The sequence below is a fragment of the Myotis yumanensis genome, unplaced genomic scaffold (genome assembly GCF_028538775.1).
Source record: "Myotis yumanensis isolate MYYU_CA2020_CCGP unplaced genomic scaffold, mMyoYum1.0.hap1 SCAF_2, whole genome shotgun sequence".
NCBI classification, from domain to species: Eukaryota; Metazoa; Chordata; class Mammalia; order Chiroptera; family Vespertilionidae; genus Myotis; species Myotis yumanensis.
Genome location: NW_027223753.1, coordinates 159,121,597 through 159,139,384, shown reverse-complemented (window position 1 = coordinate 159,139,384; position 17,788 = coordinate 159,121,597). Strand labels below are relative to the sequence as shown.

At 41.9% G+C, this 17,788-nt stretch overlaps 1 protein-coding gene across 2 annotated transcripts in view; it reads right to left on the bottom strand.

Moving 5' to 3' along the window:
• CASR (calcium sensing receptor) overlaps positions 1-14,683 on the bottom strand; it is a 102,061-nt gene extending 87,378 nt beyond the window's left edge. Inside the window, exon 1 of one of the 2 annotated variants that reach the window (XM_070406302.1) lies at positions 14,650-14,683. The gene's annotated coding sequence lies outside the window, so the exon portion shown is untranslated. Of the gene's footprint in view, positions 1-14,083; positions 14,149-14,649 lie in introns of those variants that run through there. The other variant, XM_070406301.1, reaches the window with a different exon arrangement.
• Positions 14,684-17,788: the final 3,105 nt, after the last annotated feature.

Genomic DNA, 17,788 nt, shown 5'->3' with positions numbered 1-17,788 from the left:
CTAGTATGAATGAGAATATAATAAAAATCAAACACTGTTTTATATTTTCATAGTAAATGAACAATCAAAAAATTAAAGTTGGTTGTGAAATTTACAAAAAAATTGGATTTTTTTGCTAATTAAAATATACAAGCAACATAGAAAAGTATAAAGAAGAAATGAAAAGAAACAGAAAGTTTAAAATCACCCAAAAGTCCATCACCAGAAGACCTCCTTTTGGTGACTAGGTATACGCATACATATATCATTTTACAGCATTGGAATCATTCATATACATTCTGGTCAGCAACCTGTTTTTATTTTCATTTGACAATATATATTTATTGTTATAAGTGTGTAATAGGCATGTTTAATGACTTCATAGTGGCTCATGGTATATGAGTCAAAATTTACATAGCCAATTATCTACTGCTGGACATTTAAGATATTTCTTTTCTTTTCTTTTTTTTTTTTTACTATTACGTTTTAATTAACCTATTTTCAAATACTTCTTTAACACTTGTCCAATATCCCCTTATGATTCATTTAATGTTATGTCATAAACTTTTGTTGTTGTTATTGTTCAGGGATAACTTACTCTTTTCAAAAAATCACACACACACACACATACATACACAAACACATATATATACACATACACACATTTTTATTAGAGGGAATGCTAATTAATGTTTTTTATAGTAGTTTACTTTCTGAGGTTCAACTGTTCCTTCTATAATTGATTATGCCCTAAAAAAGGGCATGAGTCTGAAAGCTTTTCACCCATCTCAGGAGTCAAGTGGTAGAACATGTTTTTAAAATAAAAAGCTTCAGGGAAGGCCCAAATCAAAGGCTGAAATTATGATATTAAGGATTAGAAGAATATAAAGAGATCAGAGACAGACACTTCCACTCTCTAGAAACAGAAATGGGGTCCCCAAAAGGGTCAGTGAAGGAAGCTGCCAAGATAAGGAGGGACAAGTGGTGGGGGTGGCAGGATAGGAAGGGAGAAAAGTACAAGAGGGGTAAGGAAGGCAATCAGTCCCCACGATGGCTATTTCAAGGCGGGACCCAGAGATGCCAGAGATGGGCCCTGCCTTCAAGGAGTTCCTAATCCAGGTAGGAAGACAATCCCTTGGTATGAAAAAGCAAACACACCATATGGTAAATGTCAGGTAAGAACAAAAGATGCACTGCAGTGTAGGCTGTGGGCAGGCGTAGCTGGGGGAGCTTCCTGGCTAGAAGTTCTAGTCAATTGGATCTGGATAAGTGATGAATAGAGATGGGATTACAGTTTAGGGACTCAGCAGGAGCCACACAGCTGAGGCAGGATTGAGAAAACATGTAGCCCGGAGACCTGGTGACATGAACCACTATGTGAAAGGGATGGCACAGTAAAATAAAATGAGGTTGGGCTTTGGAGCCCAGAGGACTTGTTTTTTCCCACTTACTGAGACCTCTGTTTTCTCACCTCTAAAATGAGGATAATATCCTTTTAGGGTGGTTGAAAAGATGAAAAAATATTAATACAGCACTAACATAGTCACTGGTACATTAGTGCTTAGAAAGTGATAATTTTATTAGGTGACTACCCTTAGAAACAAAAGCACAGCATAGAAATGAGAAGATAAGAGAATAAAAAAAACACAAGTTGAAGATTTCCAGAAATAAAAATGTTCATATAAAAAAGGTACAGTGTAAGGGGTGATGCAAATGAAAGAGGGGGTGGGTTAGAGCAGGGTATTTAACTCATGGTCTATGATCAACATCACCTGGGAATTTGTGAGAATTCTGGGAATTTGTGAGAACTACAGACATTTTACCCAACCCCAGATCTACTCAGTGAGAGTTTCTGGGGATGGAGCTCAGCAATCTAGTTAATAATATTCCCCATCTTGCCCTAGCCAGTTTTGCTCAGTGGATAGAGCGTTCGCCTGCTGATCAGGATCCCGGGTTCGATTCTGGTCAAGGGCATGTAACTCGGTTGTAGGCTCCTCCCTGGCCCGGGTCCTGATAGGGGCTTGTGCAGGAGGCAACCAAGCAATGTTTCTCTCACATCGATGCTTCTCTCTGTCTTTCCCTCTCTCTTCTACTCTCCCTAAAAATCAATGGAAAAATATCCTCGGGTGAGGATTAACAAAAATAAATAAATAAATAAAATTAAATAAAAATTCTCCATCTTAAAGTTTGAAAGTTCTGGGCTGGAGGATTTGGAAGGTTTCTAGGCTAAGGGATTAGCTCAAAGTAGATGTACCTGACTCCAATTAGCATTGGCCTCAGTTAATCTTTTCACATGTTCATGAGGGTTATTAATTCATAAGAGAACCTTAGAGATTCTGCAGAGAAAATAAAACTATGGAAAGGATTAAGGTTGACTATAGCCCCAGAATATACTAGTAGTAATAGAAAGTGGGATAAAGTTATGTCAGTTCAATCATATTCTGCTGCTAATAAATTTACAAAAACTTTTAGGTTTGTAGAGCTTTGAGAATTTTGGAATTGTGGACCTATATAGATTCATTTAACCCACATAAACTATGCAGTAGGTACCCTTCTCGTCACCACTGTATAAATGAAGAAAGTAAGTCATGGTTTTAGTTTTTGCCCATTGAGTATGATGCTGGCTGTAGGTTTGTCATATAAATCTTTTATTATGTTGAGGTATGATCCTTCTATTCTCACTTCGCTGAAAGGGTGTTGGATTTTGTCAAATGCTTTTTCTGCATCAATTAATATGGTTATTTGTTTTTTCTCTCAGATTGTTTATGTGATGTATAGCGTTTATTGATTTGCAAATATTATACCAGCCTTGCATCCCCGAAATAAATCCCACTTGGTCATGGTGTATGATCTTTTTAATGTAATGCTGGATCTGATTTGCTAGGATTTTGTTGATTTTAGCATCTATGTTCATGAGGGATAATTCTTTTTCTTTGTAGTGTCTTTATCTGGCTTTGGGATTATGGTAATGCTGACTTCTTAGAAAGAGCTTGGTAGTGTGCCTTCCTTTTGAATATTTTTAAATACTCTGAGGAGGATAGGTGTTAGTTCTTCTTTGAATGTTTGGTAAAACTCCCCTGTGAAGCCATCTGGACCAGGGCTTTTGTTTGCTGGAAGTCTTTTGATTGCTGCTTCAATTTCATCGGTCTATTCAGGTTTTTTGATTCTTCCTGATTGAGTTTTGGAAGATTGTATTTTTCTAGGAATATGTCTACTTCCTCTAGGTTGTCCATTTTGTTGGAGTAGAGTTGTTCATAGTATTTTTTTCATAATCCTTTGTGTGTCACATGTGTGGTCAGTTGTTACTTCACCTCTTTCATTTCTGATTTTGTTTATTTGGGTCCTCTCTCTGTTTCTTAGTAAGCCTGGCTAGAGGTTCATCAATCTTGTTTATCCTTTCAAAGAACCAGCTCTTGGTTTTATTGATCTTTTCTATAGTTTTTTGGTCTCTATGTTACTTATTTCCGTTCTGATCTTTTTTTTAAAATAATTAAATCTTTATTGTTCAGATTATTACATTTGTTCCTCTTTTTTCCCCCCATAACTCCCTTCCTCCCAGTTCCCACCCCACCCTCCGCCCTCACTCCCCACCCACTGTCCTCATCCACAGGTGCATGATTTTTGTCCAGTCTCTTACCGCATTTCCCACACCCCTTCCCCCCGAAGCATAGTCAGTCCATTCCCTTTCTATGTCCCTGATTCTATTATAATCACCAGTTCATTCTGTTCATCAGATTATTTATTCACTTGATTCTTAGATTCACTTGTTGATAGATGCATATTTGTTGTTCATAATTTGTATCTTTACCTTTTTCTTCTTCTTCCTCTTCTTAAAGGATACCTTTCAGCATTTCATATAATACTGGTTTGGTGGTGATAAACTCCTTTAGCTTTTCCTTATCTGTGAAGCTCTTTATCTGACCTTCAATTCTGAATGATAGCTTTGCTGGATAAAGTAATCTTGGTTGTAGGTTCTTCCTATTCATCACTTTGAATATTTCTTGCCACTCCCTTCTGGCCTGCAAAGTTTCTGTTGAGAAATCAGCTGACAGTCGTATGGGTATTCCCTTGTAGGTAACTGAGTTTCTTTCTCTTGCTGCTTTTAAGATTCTCTTTTTGTCTTTTGCTCTTGGCATTTTAATTATGATGTGTCTTGGTGTGGTCCTCTTTGGATTCCTTTTGTTTGGGGTTCTCTGTGCTTCCTGGACTTGTAAATCTATTTCTTTCACCAAGTAGGGGAAGTTTTCTGCCATTATTTCTTCAAATAGGTTTTCAATATCTTGCTCTCTCTCATCTTCTGGTACCCCTATTATTCTGATGTTGGTATGCTTGTAGCTGTCTCAGAGGCTCCTTACACTATCTTCACACTTTCGGATTCTTTTTTCATTTTGCTTTTCTGGTTGGGTGTTTTTTGCTTCCTCGAATTTCAAATCTTTGACTTGATTCTTGTGCTCCTCTGGTCTGCTGTTGGGAATCTGTATAATATTCTTTATTTCAGTCAGTGTATGCTTACTTTCTAGTTGGTCCTTTATCACACCATCGAGGGTCTCATTAGATTTCCTGTACATCTCATCAAGTTTATCGACAGCCTCTAGAAGCCTCTTGAGAGACCTCAAAAGTGTGGTTTTGAACTCTATATCCAGTAGCCTGCTTTCCTCCGGTTCTGTCCTTTGTGGCCTGTTTCTTTGTCTTGGCATTTTTTTATGCTTCGCTGTGTCGATAGAGTGGCTTTCCGTGTTAAGTGTCCCAATTACCTGAGGTAGACACTCTTGGTGCACCCCCTTGTGGTCTCTGTGAGCAGTCTTGTAGTCAAGCCTTGATTGTTGTAGGTAATTATTACTTGACCTCCAGGCCAACTGGCTGTGAGAATCAGCTGTGTTTGCAGTGGGAGAACTTCTGTCCTCTAGGGAGGTGCTAATCTAGCCTTTGCCTGAGGCTATCCTGCAAATGGCTCTGTGTAGGGCTTGGGTGGGGCGGATCCCACAGGATCAACAGGGCGGAGGAGGGAGCAGTTATGGCTGCTCTCAGTCTGTCCCCAGGGGCTCTGCCTCTCTGTCCCAGCAACCGCTGCAAACCTCAGAGGGACCGAAGCCAGACAGTCCCGCTTCTCCCGTTTGAGTCTGGGTCCCTAGAGACTTGCCCGGATCTGGAGCTCAGAGTCTGAGGCTCCCTCCAGATTTAAACAGTCAACCACGTCCTCAGCCACCAGCCTGAGCTGCGCGCACTCTGCACCTTAGTATTTTACTTCAGCACTGCGCCTCCTCTGATTCTCGGTTCCTCCTAGTTGTAGAACTTCCACTCAGCCAGCCTTCCTGTGGTTCTGGATGATGTCCATTCCGTTTTTTAGTTGTATTTTTGAAGTGGTTGTTCGAGGCAGCAAACTCCCGCGTTAACCTATGCCGCCATCTTGGTTTCTCCTCCCGTTCTGATCTTTATCATTTCCTTCCTTCTGCTTACTCTGGTCTTTTCTTGTTGCTCTTAAGAACAAGAACAAGACAGGGATGCCCAGTTTCACCACTCCTGTTCGACATACTACTGGAAGTGCTAGCCATAGTGATCAGACAAAAAGAAAAAATAAAAGGCATCCAAATTGGAAAAGGAGTAAAACTGTCATTATTCGAAGATGACATGATATTGTACATAGAAAGCCCTAAAGTCTCCATCCAAAAACTATTAGACTTAATAACTGAATGCAGCAATGTAGCAGGATACAAAATTAACACCCAGAAATCTATGGCTTTTCTATACACCAATAATGAACTCACAGAAAGAGAAACTAAAAAAAAAAATCCCATTTACTATTGCAACAAAAAAATTAAGATACCTAGGAATAAACTTAACTAAGGAGGTAAAAGACGTCTACTCAGAAAACTACAGGATGTTTAAAAAAGAGGTAGAGGAAAACATAAGCAAATGGAAGAATACTGTGTTCATGGATTGGTAGAATCAACATCATTAAAATGTCCATATTACCCAAAGCAATCTCTAAATTCAATGCAATTTCCATTTAAATACCAATGGCATATTTCACAAACCTAGAACATACTCTCCATAAATTCATATGGAATTAAAAAAAGACCCTGAATAGCCACAGCAATCCTGACAAAGAACAAAGTTGGAGGGATCACAATACCAGATATCAAGCTGTATTACTAAAGGAGTTGTATGCATGTATATAAGCATAACCCATGGACACAGACAGTAAGGGGGTGATGGCATGTGCTGGGGGGTGGGAGCACCTGGGGAGAGGTCAATGAGAGAAAAAAGAGACATAGGTAATACCATAAATAATAAAGAATTTAAATTTTTTTAAAAAAGAAAGTGAGGCATGAAGAGGTTATTGTAGGGCTAATATGCAGTCAATTCAGGATTTAAATCCAGGTGGTGAGACTTGATACTTTTAGCTGATAGTCTATGCTTCTTCATCCCAATCATAATTTATTTAAACACTCCCTTATTATTGGACATGGGTTGTTTCTAGTGTTTACGTTCATAAATAAATACTATGAAGAACATTTTTAGGCATAAGTTTTTTTAGGTTTGTGTTATAGTTCTTCAGCACTTTAGTTATTATGGACAAACAATAGTACCAAGCATGTTTTTGTTTATAGTTTCTTAGATAGCTTGTTTCTTTTCTATAAACAATTTTAAAGTGATTATTTTCAGGATAATTTGTTATAAGGGTAACCATTTTATCTCACTCCACCAGCATCTTTAAAGCTGTAATAGTCTTGATAAGCAAATTGGTATATCATTTTAAAAAACCTTACTTCTTTTATTCAAGTAAAGTTAAAATATTTTATATGTTCCTCAACCATGTGCTTTTCCTCATTTGAAAACTGTTAATCCTTTGCCCATTTTTTTGAAAAGAAGGTCTTAATGTTTTTTTCTATTAAATTCTATGAGCTCTTTAGATACTGAAATGTTTAACCTTTTGACATATTTAATGCAATTTTTTTTTCATTCCTCACCAGAGGATATTTTTTCCATTGCTTTTTTCAGAGAGAGTGGAAGGGAGGATGGAAGGGGGAAAGAGAGAGAAACATCCATGTGAGAGAGACGCATCTACTGGTTGCCTCCCGCACATACCCCAACCAGGATCGAGAAGCGAACCCAAAATCCAGGTAATTGCCCTTGACTGGGAATCAAATCCAAGACCTTTTAGTCCTTGGGCTAAGGCTCTAACCAATGTGAAACACCAGCCAGGGCTAATTCAACTTTTAAAGTTTATTTTCCTTTTAACTTAATTGTGACTTTTTATTCATAAGTATCTTAAATATTTATGTAGCAAAATCTGTCCATATTTTTCTTCATGATTGTCTGCTACTTTCACACATAGAAAGAACTTCCTCATTCCCATAAAATATCCTCTGCTTTTCTCCCCATCCCCCAAAATAGAAACTTTCCAAACTTCAACTTTTAACTTGAAGTTACAATTTGACTATGTGTATTTACAGTAAGAAGTTCATTTCTGCTGAAACCGGTTTGGCTCAGTGGATAGAGCATCGGCCTGCAGACTGAAGGGTCCCAGGTTCGATTCCGGTCAAGGGCATGTACCTGGGTTGCGGGCACATCCCCAGTAGGAGATGTGCAGGAGGCAGCTGATCGATGTTTCTCTCTCATCGATGTTTCTGACTCTCTATCTCTCTCCCTCTCTCTGTAAAAAACCAATAAAATATATTTTTAAAAAAGTTCATTTCTTCAGAAAGCTAAAACAGCTATGTGCACTCATATTTGCTGGTGGATAACCTTTGAGTTCCATGAAACCTGCATAAGATTGAGGGGCAGCCAGAGCCAGGTAGTGGTAAGATCATAGGGCTAAGAACAAATGGAGTTAGGAGCACGAATCAGGCCCTGGCCCCAGTGATTAGAGCATCATCCTGATATGCCAAGGTTTCAGATTTGATCTTTGATTAGGGCACATACAAGAAGCAACTAATGAATGAATAAATAAATGGGACAACAAATCGATGTTTCTCTCCTTCTCTCTCTCTCTCCCCCCTTCTGCTCTGTAAACCAATAATTTAAAAAAGCATGAGTCATTTACATAGTTGGTCTTTCTTTGTCAAGTCGCTCCATCTTGCAGTGCCCTACTTCCTCATCTGTAAAATGGAGATGATGGTACCTATCCTGTCCATCTCCTTTACTTATCTCCTGAGATGTTCTGAGGATCAAGTGAGTTAATGGTAGGAAAGTACCTTGTCAGTCAAATGCCTACATATTGAGATTTGTTCATTCACTCAGCTTCTCCAGTGTACCAGGCACCATGCTGGATTCAGTGTTGAATAAGACATAGTATCTGTGCTTGATGAGTGTGAACAATGTGTATTAGCTCATTTAAGTCTTTTAACAACCAATAAAGTAGGTAATAAAGAAACTGGAGCACATAGAGGTTAAATGACTTGCTCAAGGTCACACACCTAGTAAGTTGTGGAGCTGGGATACAGGGCCAGGCACTCTAATTCCAGAGCCCAGACTTCTAACCACTATACTGCACTGCCTCTCAAAAGATAAGGGTGAAAATTGGCTAATTGCATAGAGCAAACCTTTATTTGGAATATTTTCATTTTTAAGAGTGCAGAAATAGAAGGCCACTTGGCCTCCTCACTGCCTTTTTCTCCTGATCTCTCAATCAACAAACACTTAGCACAAAAGGGCTCCCATATGCAAGGACATGGAGCATAGATATGAGCAGACCTGGATCCTGACCTAAAGGAGTTCATGATCTGATGGACAGGGCTCTGAAACTGTAGGAGAGAACCTTGGCCTGAGGAGTCCCTTCTCACTGGCTCCCTTAAATCAGCTGGCACCCAACTCCTCTCCCTACTCAGCCTCTTCTGCAAGGGCTACCAAACTGGAGATCTGGGTACCACAGCTGGCATCTCTGTGTCCACAGTGCCAATGCACCCCTCTAGCATGCAGTTGGAGCTCAACTGATGCTTGTTGAACTAAGCTGAAGGCTTTGATTGAAGTACAGAATATTTAGAAAAACTATATGGAGGGTATGAGACTTCTTTCAATCATCAACTCCTATTAAGAGTAGAAAAACAAAACTTTTTTCCTTAAGAACAAACAGCTCACAATTATTAGGGGGTCGGGGCGTGGGGGAACCATTACAATCTCTTTGAGCCTGCTTCTTTCTTTCTCCATGAAAAACAAGTAAACAAGAAAAATGCTTGTTAGGAATTCCACTGAGAAAGAAGTCAAATCACTCTGTTTTTATATGTGTTAGTAATTTTGCTTGTGTGTGTGTGTTGAAAGAAGAGTAGCTAAAATTAGCTTCCTCTCTGCAGGAATCATTTTACCTTTGCCCCATCATCACTGACAAGCATTCCCTGAGGGTGGAGGAAAACAGGTATTTGCTCTGTTACCAGGGGGCAAATATCAATCATAGATGAGAAACACATAAAAGCCAATTAATTCAGATTACTCACCCCGAGAAATCTTCATTCTTCCTGCTTTTTCAATGTAAGGGGAGACCTCAGAGGCAGTCGAGTCAAAGGATACAGGTCAGTTAAGCAGCCGCCCGATGCTGGGCACCTCCATATACAGCTCACAACCAGCCCTTGCAGGAGATATTACCTCAGTTTTACAGATATCAAAAGAATGTCCACCAGTAAAAACTGAGGCTCGGAGAGGTTAGATATGTTGCCCAAGGTCACAGACATCGAAAGTCCACTTATATCCAAAGTCTAGACTTATTTTCCTCACTTCACATTTTGCCACCTCACTCATTGGTCCTGCCTAATTATAATGTCTTTTCATTTCTGTGCCTTTGAGTAATGATACAGTTGTTCAAGCTACTACAATCAATCAGCTTTTCCCAGGACCCACATTTGGGGGAAATAGGCATAAAGCTCCCGGAAACTTTTCAGCAAACACTATCACACAGGTCTGGGTTATTTTCTCTTTTATGAATGGATGCAATGGTAACCAACATTACCCTGCATTATAAAGTAGGGTCCACCTAAATCCTCTAATTCTCACTGGCATTAATCAAGGCACCTCAGCCAGTGCTTATGGGATTTCAGGACACGAGAAAAGAGGAGAAAAACTTCAATCAGGTTATTGTCAGGCAAGAGTTGAATCAAAACTGCCAGGCATGAGTGAGGGTTATATGTGCCACTTTATGACAGTGGCAAATGGATAAAGTCTAATGTTCATTTACCTTGAACTAAAAGCCTCCCAGAGATGAGAGAGAGAGAGAGAGAAACAAAGAATTTTATTTGTTCTGGATCAACTAAGTCTTTCTGATCCTTTTACTCTATGACACACTAGTTGTCAAGGGACCTTCTGAATTAGAAGACAGCTTTTCGGGTACCAATCATTAAGTCCTCTTCACATAAGCACTTCCTAGATACCGGATCCCTAGTCCTGCTTGGCGCCGGCTTCTTTTTGTTTACCCTGAGGTCACTTGGATGACAGAACCAAAGGATGACAGATCAGAATCCCATTCCCCACACCTAATGAGTAACTGAGTTCTGTGGAGCCTACCCCACAGACATCTCAAGCATTTGTCTCCTTTTCTCCAGGGCTACTACCCTAGCCACCAGCATTCATGCCATCTTCACTGTCATCTGAATGATTACAATCTCTTCAAGTGTTTCCTCTGCCCCAAACTGACTCCCCTTTAACCCGGAATCCACAGGCAGCCAGAACGATTGTGCTTTAAACAAAATGCTCACTAAATCACTCCTTTACTTAAAACTCTCCAGTGGTTCCCTTTGTCCTAAGATGAATAATGAAAACAATAGCCAACAATAACTGGGTGCATAATCGTTGACAGTTACTACATGACTTATCTCAATTCTTGCAGCAACTCAATGAGGGTGGTACAACCTTCATTACCATTATATATTGAGGCCAAGTTACTGAACCAATGTTCCACAGCTAGAAAGTGGCCAAGCCATGACTCAAATCTGGGTCCATATGAGTGCATACTTTCACCACCAGGCTATCCATATGATGGTGTGCAGATTCTCTGTGACCTGCCCCGCCCACCACTCCAGTCTTACCTCTTAATAGCCCCTCTTTGTTCCTTATGCTTCAGTTCTTTGAGTCACATGAATGTCCTGGACCTATGTCTCTGTGGGTTTTGTTTGTTTGTTTTGCATACTAAACCCTCTTCTACAATGCCCTCTCTCCTTTGTCTAGATTGTGGAATGTCTCATCTTTCAAGATTCAACTCAAATGTTAACTCTTCCATGAAACTTTTCTGAGCCCCTCCTTTCCTTGGTAGAACTGACCACTCCCTTCCCAGTGCATCACTGTAACTTTATTATAGCAACCACAGTTCTTTCCTAGCCGTACATGGGTGAGTATGAGTCCCACCTGTTAGACTTCTATGAACTCCTTAAATGCTGGGACCATGTCTTACTAACCCATTTTATCCATAGTATCTAACACAGTGCTGGACATTAGAAAATTTGCTGTAAGTAGTGTTGGAAGAAATGAAAATATTTATTTGCACATAAAATATGTTGCTTGTTAGAGAACCCCACTGTGAGCTTTAGATTACTTTTACTTACAGTATCAATGCAATTAGTCCCCCCCCCCCCTTTACTTAAGGACTACATATGAAACTCTGAAAAGGTAGGAGCAGTTACAGGGCTGGGGAGAAGATATTGCAGTCTACCTGCCACACCTGTTTTCACCTGGGAACGTACTCAGTGATAACAATAAACTGTCACTGTAAGAATAAAATTAATTTAAACATTTAATTTAAAAGCAAGAATGACAGCAATGGAAAACCATGACCAACTCAAGACAGGACAAATGATGCGATGATAACAAAGCATCCTTTCCCCAAATTCCAGAAATGCCAACTCTACGTGCGTGCACACACTGTATGGCAAACACCACATGGAAGACAGACTCCTTGATTCCAAGCAGCTAATAGCAATTCCTAACTGATACTTTATGATCCTATCTCAAAACCAGGTATTTATTCCCAACATTCCCACTTCCCCTTGAATATCAGCTCAAGGGAAACCTCCTTGAGAAAGCCTTACTTGGTCATGCAGTGCAGTCCATGTACACACTCTTCTTTCCTTTAGAGAGCTTAGTGTGCAATTACATTTTCAATAGTTATTTTACTAACAGTTGCCTCCCCCAAAGCATCTGTAAACTTCAGGAGATCAGGGATCCTGCCTGGCTCCATTCACCCTTACTCCTTCTCCCCCAGTAACTGGCACATTGCCAGGCACACTGTAAACATTTTGAATGAAGGAATGGTGAGTGATTCCTTCACCTCTTACTCATTTCCCTGTTTTCTTATACTCAGTTTCTTACCAAACTCAAGCTGATACTTAATCCATTCCTTTCCATTATTTCCCTATATTAGCAAAACGATAAGTCCTTATTTTGTAATCTTCTCCCTCTCAACCCCCCAATCCACAGGGCTTCTTAGAAGTGTCAGCTTCTAACCAACCTGTATATTTTGACATGTTTGGGATCCAGGTCAGGGTCATGCAACATGAAAAAATAAAGGAAAATGTAGTGACTGGAGGAGCTACTAGGTTTAGACACTGTACACAACTCCTAAAATGCCTTATAATTCAGTAGAAAGAATTTGAACAACTTCTATTTTATCATATAGATAAAAACAGGCTTATTTGCTATTTTTTTTTTCTACTTCTCAATCCTTTTTTCCCTGCATAGAAAAAGCCTTGGAAAAAAGTTGATTGTGCTGATTGTTGGCAAAAAGTAAGCCACATATATGGTCTCTTACAAAATTATCTGGAGGCTGTTCCTGAGTGGCAGGGCCCTGAGCCCCAGGATTCCTCTCCACTCAGGGGTCTTGGCCTGCACCTCCTTCCTCTACAGCCCACCTCCCCCCGCCTTCACAGATATAAAACCTCCACCCTCTGAGTTCTTACAGAGGAAAAATCTCATGCAACTCTGCTGGTCCTGGGGGGAAAGAGGAGGGCAATGGAAAGATGTAACTGGCAGAGTTTCACTTTCAGGAATCAGAACCAGTGAGGTATTGGTTCCTGGAAATCTAAAGCACTTTAGGGAGTATCCTTCCTTGATTCTCCTCACTACCAGCCTCCACTGAAATTGCACTTGGAAAGTCCAGTTTAAGGGAAAGAACAGGTAATACAGAACTTCTCACGGACAATTCCCCAATGCTGCGTTCTTCAAATTGCTGGAGAGTTAAGGCAAATAAAGGAAATATCCTTTTGGTAGTGGGCTCCCTACCCCAAGGGCAACTTTGGAAGAAAGACTTTGAAGAAAGCAGGGGTAGTGCTAGTGGGCTTAAGGTTTGCAGACAGTGGGGTGACGTCATTATTTTCTGGTACTTCCATCAGGCAGGAGGTGGGGTACAGAATCAAAAGGAGGAGACAGAACAAGAAGAGTAGGAAAGAATATGGTGAAAAAACAAGGGAATTGAAAATAAACACAAATGCTAGTATAGGCGTTATTCTAGATGATAAACTTGCATTTGATTTTTAAAAACCATGTGCATGTGTTATCTATTGAAATTATAATTTAAAAATAATTTTTAAAATAATAAAAGATATATATATATGATTCACTCCCCGAGGAATATGGAGGCTGGTGATCAGGCCCAGAGGCTGAGACCTTAATTTGGTGCCACCCAGGCAAGGTCTCTAAGGTAGCTGGAGGGTTGGGCCAAGATCCTCCAAGAGGGCTTATGGCCCAGCAGGATGGGTGCAGATGCCGTGGCCCTCCGTTCCAAACAGCCTAGAAAACCGTCCCCTTAACGCACACGGAAAAGGTGTTCTTTGTGACAATGGTGCATACAGACACAAGAAACAAGGCACAAGCACAAGACACCATCCACAGCCCGAGTCTTGGCGCGCACTCCGGTTCATCCGCGAAGGCGTCCGTCCCACCGCCCCTTTGAGGGTCAATGAGCCGCTGGGTGCAGCCGGGAAGCTTTTGGTCCTGCAACTTGACTTGCCCCGTGGCCGGCACCCAGTGTTTCCAGGGCTGAGCTGCTCGGGCCTGCGCCCTTCGTTTGGCCTCCCGAGCCCGCAGCCCCCAGACCCGCCACTGCCCCTCCCGCATTGGGACGCCTTCTGCCCGCCCTCCTGGGGGCCCTTGGTCCTACCTGGCGCCCAGGCCATGGCTCCCTTACCTGGGACAGCGCCGGCCCGTGGGCTGTGGGTCCCCGCGAGGATGGGCTCTCAGCTTAGCTAAGACGGCGCGCGGGTCCCCCGCTCCCAGTTCCAAGGTCCGGATCCCGGAGAGGCGCCCGCCCTCGGGCCTGGCCACAGCAGCCCCCGCAGACCCTCTGGGCAGCCGCCGCGGCCCCGGCCTCGGAGCTCCGCCCCCCGCCCGCTCCCCGCCCGCCTGCCCCCGCGGGGTCCGCGAGTGCTGAGCCCCGCTCCCCTCGGAGCCCCTCGCGGAGGCCCTCTAACCCTGCACCCCGAGCAGCTCCGCTTCCCTCACCGTCTGCCCAACCTGACCGCGCCGAGCGGACTCCGCGGGAGCCCTGCGCCCAGGGAGCGTCTTCCCTCCCCCGAGGGCCACGCATCGGGTCTGGTCCTTGGGGACTGCGGGCCCCGCGCTCGGGTCCTCCCCTGTCCTCTGCCCGCAGTGCCGCGCCGCGAGTTCCCGGACCGGGGACCCCGCACCCGGGAGCCCGCACCCTCGGTCGAAGACACCCCCTGCACTCCTCCTAGGAGATGGAAAGAGGCTTACGACGTTGGGGGCTTCGGGCTCCAATGGTCTCTGTGCCAAAAGTGGGAATTTTTTTTTTTTTCTGATGAAAGGGCAGAGAGTCACAATAAAATAAATATAAATCCCGTGCCTAAACTCTTACTCATTCTGCAAGGCTCAGGCCGAGAGCTGTCTGTGCTGCGAGATCTCCCCGGTACTCGCAACAGCTCCCTCCTTCCACTCCTCCGCGCGGAGGGGCGCGCGTTCCTCCCTGTCCAGAGGAAGGGACCTGGAGCGCGGTTGCCTCTACCAGACCCGACCTTGCTCATCCCCAGTCCCTGGCATGGCGCCTAACATCTATCAGGAGCTCAAATATTTTATGAATAAGTGGAAAATTAATTTCTTTTGTAGAAACCAGATTTTTCTTTTTACCCTCAAGAACCACACACTCCTTTGGGTAAGCAATTCTCTAGTCTCTGTAAATACAGAGCCAAATCCCCTTTGATGTAGTAATTCCATTCTTGGGGAAATTTCCAGAACAAAATAATGCTGTGTGGGATGTTCCTATCAGGATCATTTATTACAGAAATAATAATTTAAAAAACCACAAAAAGCAAACAAACAAAACTAAACTGTCAACAAAAGGAAATAGGTTAAATAAATTAAGGTTGGGTAACAGGCTTATTATACAACCGTTAAAATGATAAACATGAAGGTAAGAGGGTCTCAAAATGTTTTTAGACCCTTTGCTGGTTTGGCTCAGTGGATAGAGCATAGGCCTGTGGACTGAAAGGTCTGGGTTCCATTCCTGTCAAAGGCAGGCTTAATTTGGCCCTGGGTGTGTGTGTGGGGGTGTGTGTGTGGGGGGGGGGGGGGAGGTGTTCGGAGAAAACCAATCAATGTGTCGCATCTATGCTTCTCCGTCTCTAAAAAGATCAAAACAAAAATATCCTTGGGTGAGGATTAACAACAAAATAAAGTTTTTAGAATGAGGAGAAGACATTTATTTATAAAGGGGAAAAACAGAAAAATATTAAGCAATATGATAAAGCAGATAAAGTGTTTATGAAATAATATTAAGCCAAAATAGTAAAAAAAATGCATAATTACCATGCTTAACAACTTAAAATAAAAATTCAGATTTCTGCTCTGTAACATGAGGATTGCATCTATTTTAAGGGGTTCCTGGATTATTAAATGAGATGTTAGAGGAAAGTGCCTAAAACATAGTGGATACTCAGCAAAAAGTTTCCATTTTCTTATTTCAAAGGAATGCAGACTCACATCTACATTCTCATCATAGCTCTGCTCTGTCCATTTGACTCCCTTTCCCTCAAATGCAGGGTAGCAGAAGGCGTTGAACAAATGTTCAAGCACCACGTTAAAGTGAAGGGGAGAATCTAGGTAACAAGAATAATGCCAACTCCTCCCTGGGGCCCAAATGCTCAGCAACACAAGTTCACAAGGGGGATTTGGTTGACAGGCAGAACATGCCAATGTAGCGATTTTAGTTGGCTACAAGCACAGCCTGGTTAGTGTGTAAAGTGTCACTAGTCCTTTTGGGCTGAATTAATTCAGCTCCAAAACTGAATGATGCTGGAGTCTTAGGCCGAATTTATATTCTTCAATATTCAGCTTATGACCTGGGCATAATGTTCAAATGTCTTTAAGAAAGCATCACTCTGAAAAGCTAATACTACCCCCACCTTAAAGATGAAGAAACTGATGTTTATAGTGGTTAAGGTGTATAGGATGGAGCAGCTAGGAGGAAGAACCATGACCTCATTCTGATCAGCTTGACCATAGCCAAAGTGCTTGACCCCTTCACCAGTGGGTCCCAATGTGTACACCTCCCACTAGAGGTATAGGAGATGCTTTTGAGTGGTACACCGACAGTGAGGTTAAACAAGAGATCACATGGTGCAAACAATATGCCCCTTTCAGTTCTCTTGAGCCTACAATAAGGAAGAAGTATCATTTTGTGGTACTTTGTTTCTACACCTCTCAACATCTGCTAATCTCTGTTTTAACAGAGGGGTTGCCTCAGGCTCAGCACCTTTGCTAGGCAACACTTCCTAAGTAGAATTTAATATCATCACTTTCTCTTCCTTCTGATATTATTCCTTATGCTGTCAGGCTTCGATTGATGTAGGTTTTCCACTTACAAAGGGATGTATTTTACATTTAAGGTAAAATTACTCACCTATGAAATTGGGTCATTTGAAAGAAAGATATTAAAAACCAATAGGACTAGTGATACTTGGATAGGATAAAAATGGCAAAATAATGGAGGTGGTACACAAATGCCTGACTCCTGTTCCACACTCCATGATGACCGGTGGATGGAAGGTACAACGAGGCAGGTTTTAGTTAGAAATGAAAGAACTTTCTGACAATCAGAGCTGAATAGGAAGATGTGTCGAGGCTGCCTGGAGGGTGTTAACCACATTCATTTCTCTCCTGGTTTGACTTAGAGGTTAGATGCCTGCTTGTCACTAATGATGCCATGGGTGGTCAAACACCAAATAGGCTAGAAGCTTTAATGTTCCTGCCAGCCAGGAGAATCTGAAGTTCCTGACAGCAGAGCTTCCCGGGGACCTCAGAGACTGGATTTTGGAGTAAGTTACATGAACTCTCTTCAAGAAAAAAAAAACCCACCAAAGAAGAGTTCCAAGCAAGTTTGAGCAATGGCAGCACCACTATGACAACTGTATAGTTTATGGAGCACTAGATTACCCCAAGGTTCTTGTTTTGAAAGATACATTTGGGGGGATTTGAAAATGTTAGGGTGTTTGCTTGCAATTCAGTCATTTACAATTACACTTTCTTCTGGTGTAGCCTCTATTCATAACTATCTCCAAAGGCCAAAAGGATGGGGCTGCTCCTCCTTCCTCCCACCCATCAGCATTTCCCACTCTCAGGTTTCTTTGTGTGGTACCTGCTTATCCCAAAGCCGCTGTCCCTGCTGTTCCCTTTAACCCATTTTGATCAGTATAAAAATGAGTGTGTGTGGGAAAGGTACACAGCCGTCAAAAAGTTACTTTGTGTAAGAAATTTACTTTGCAACCATTTAGCCTGAACATTTATGAAGCACAGAACCCTGTTCCGACTGCCTGAAAGTATTTGGCACATGAGGTATCTTAGAGGTCACCTGGGCCCATTGCCTCTAAGGGTAGAAATG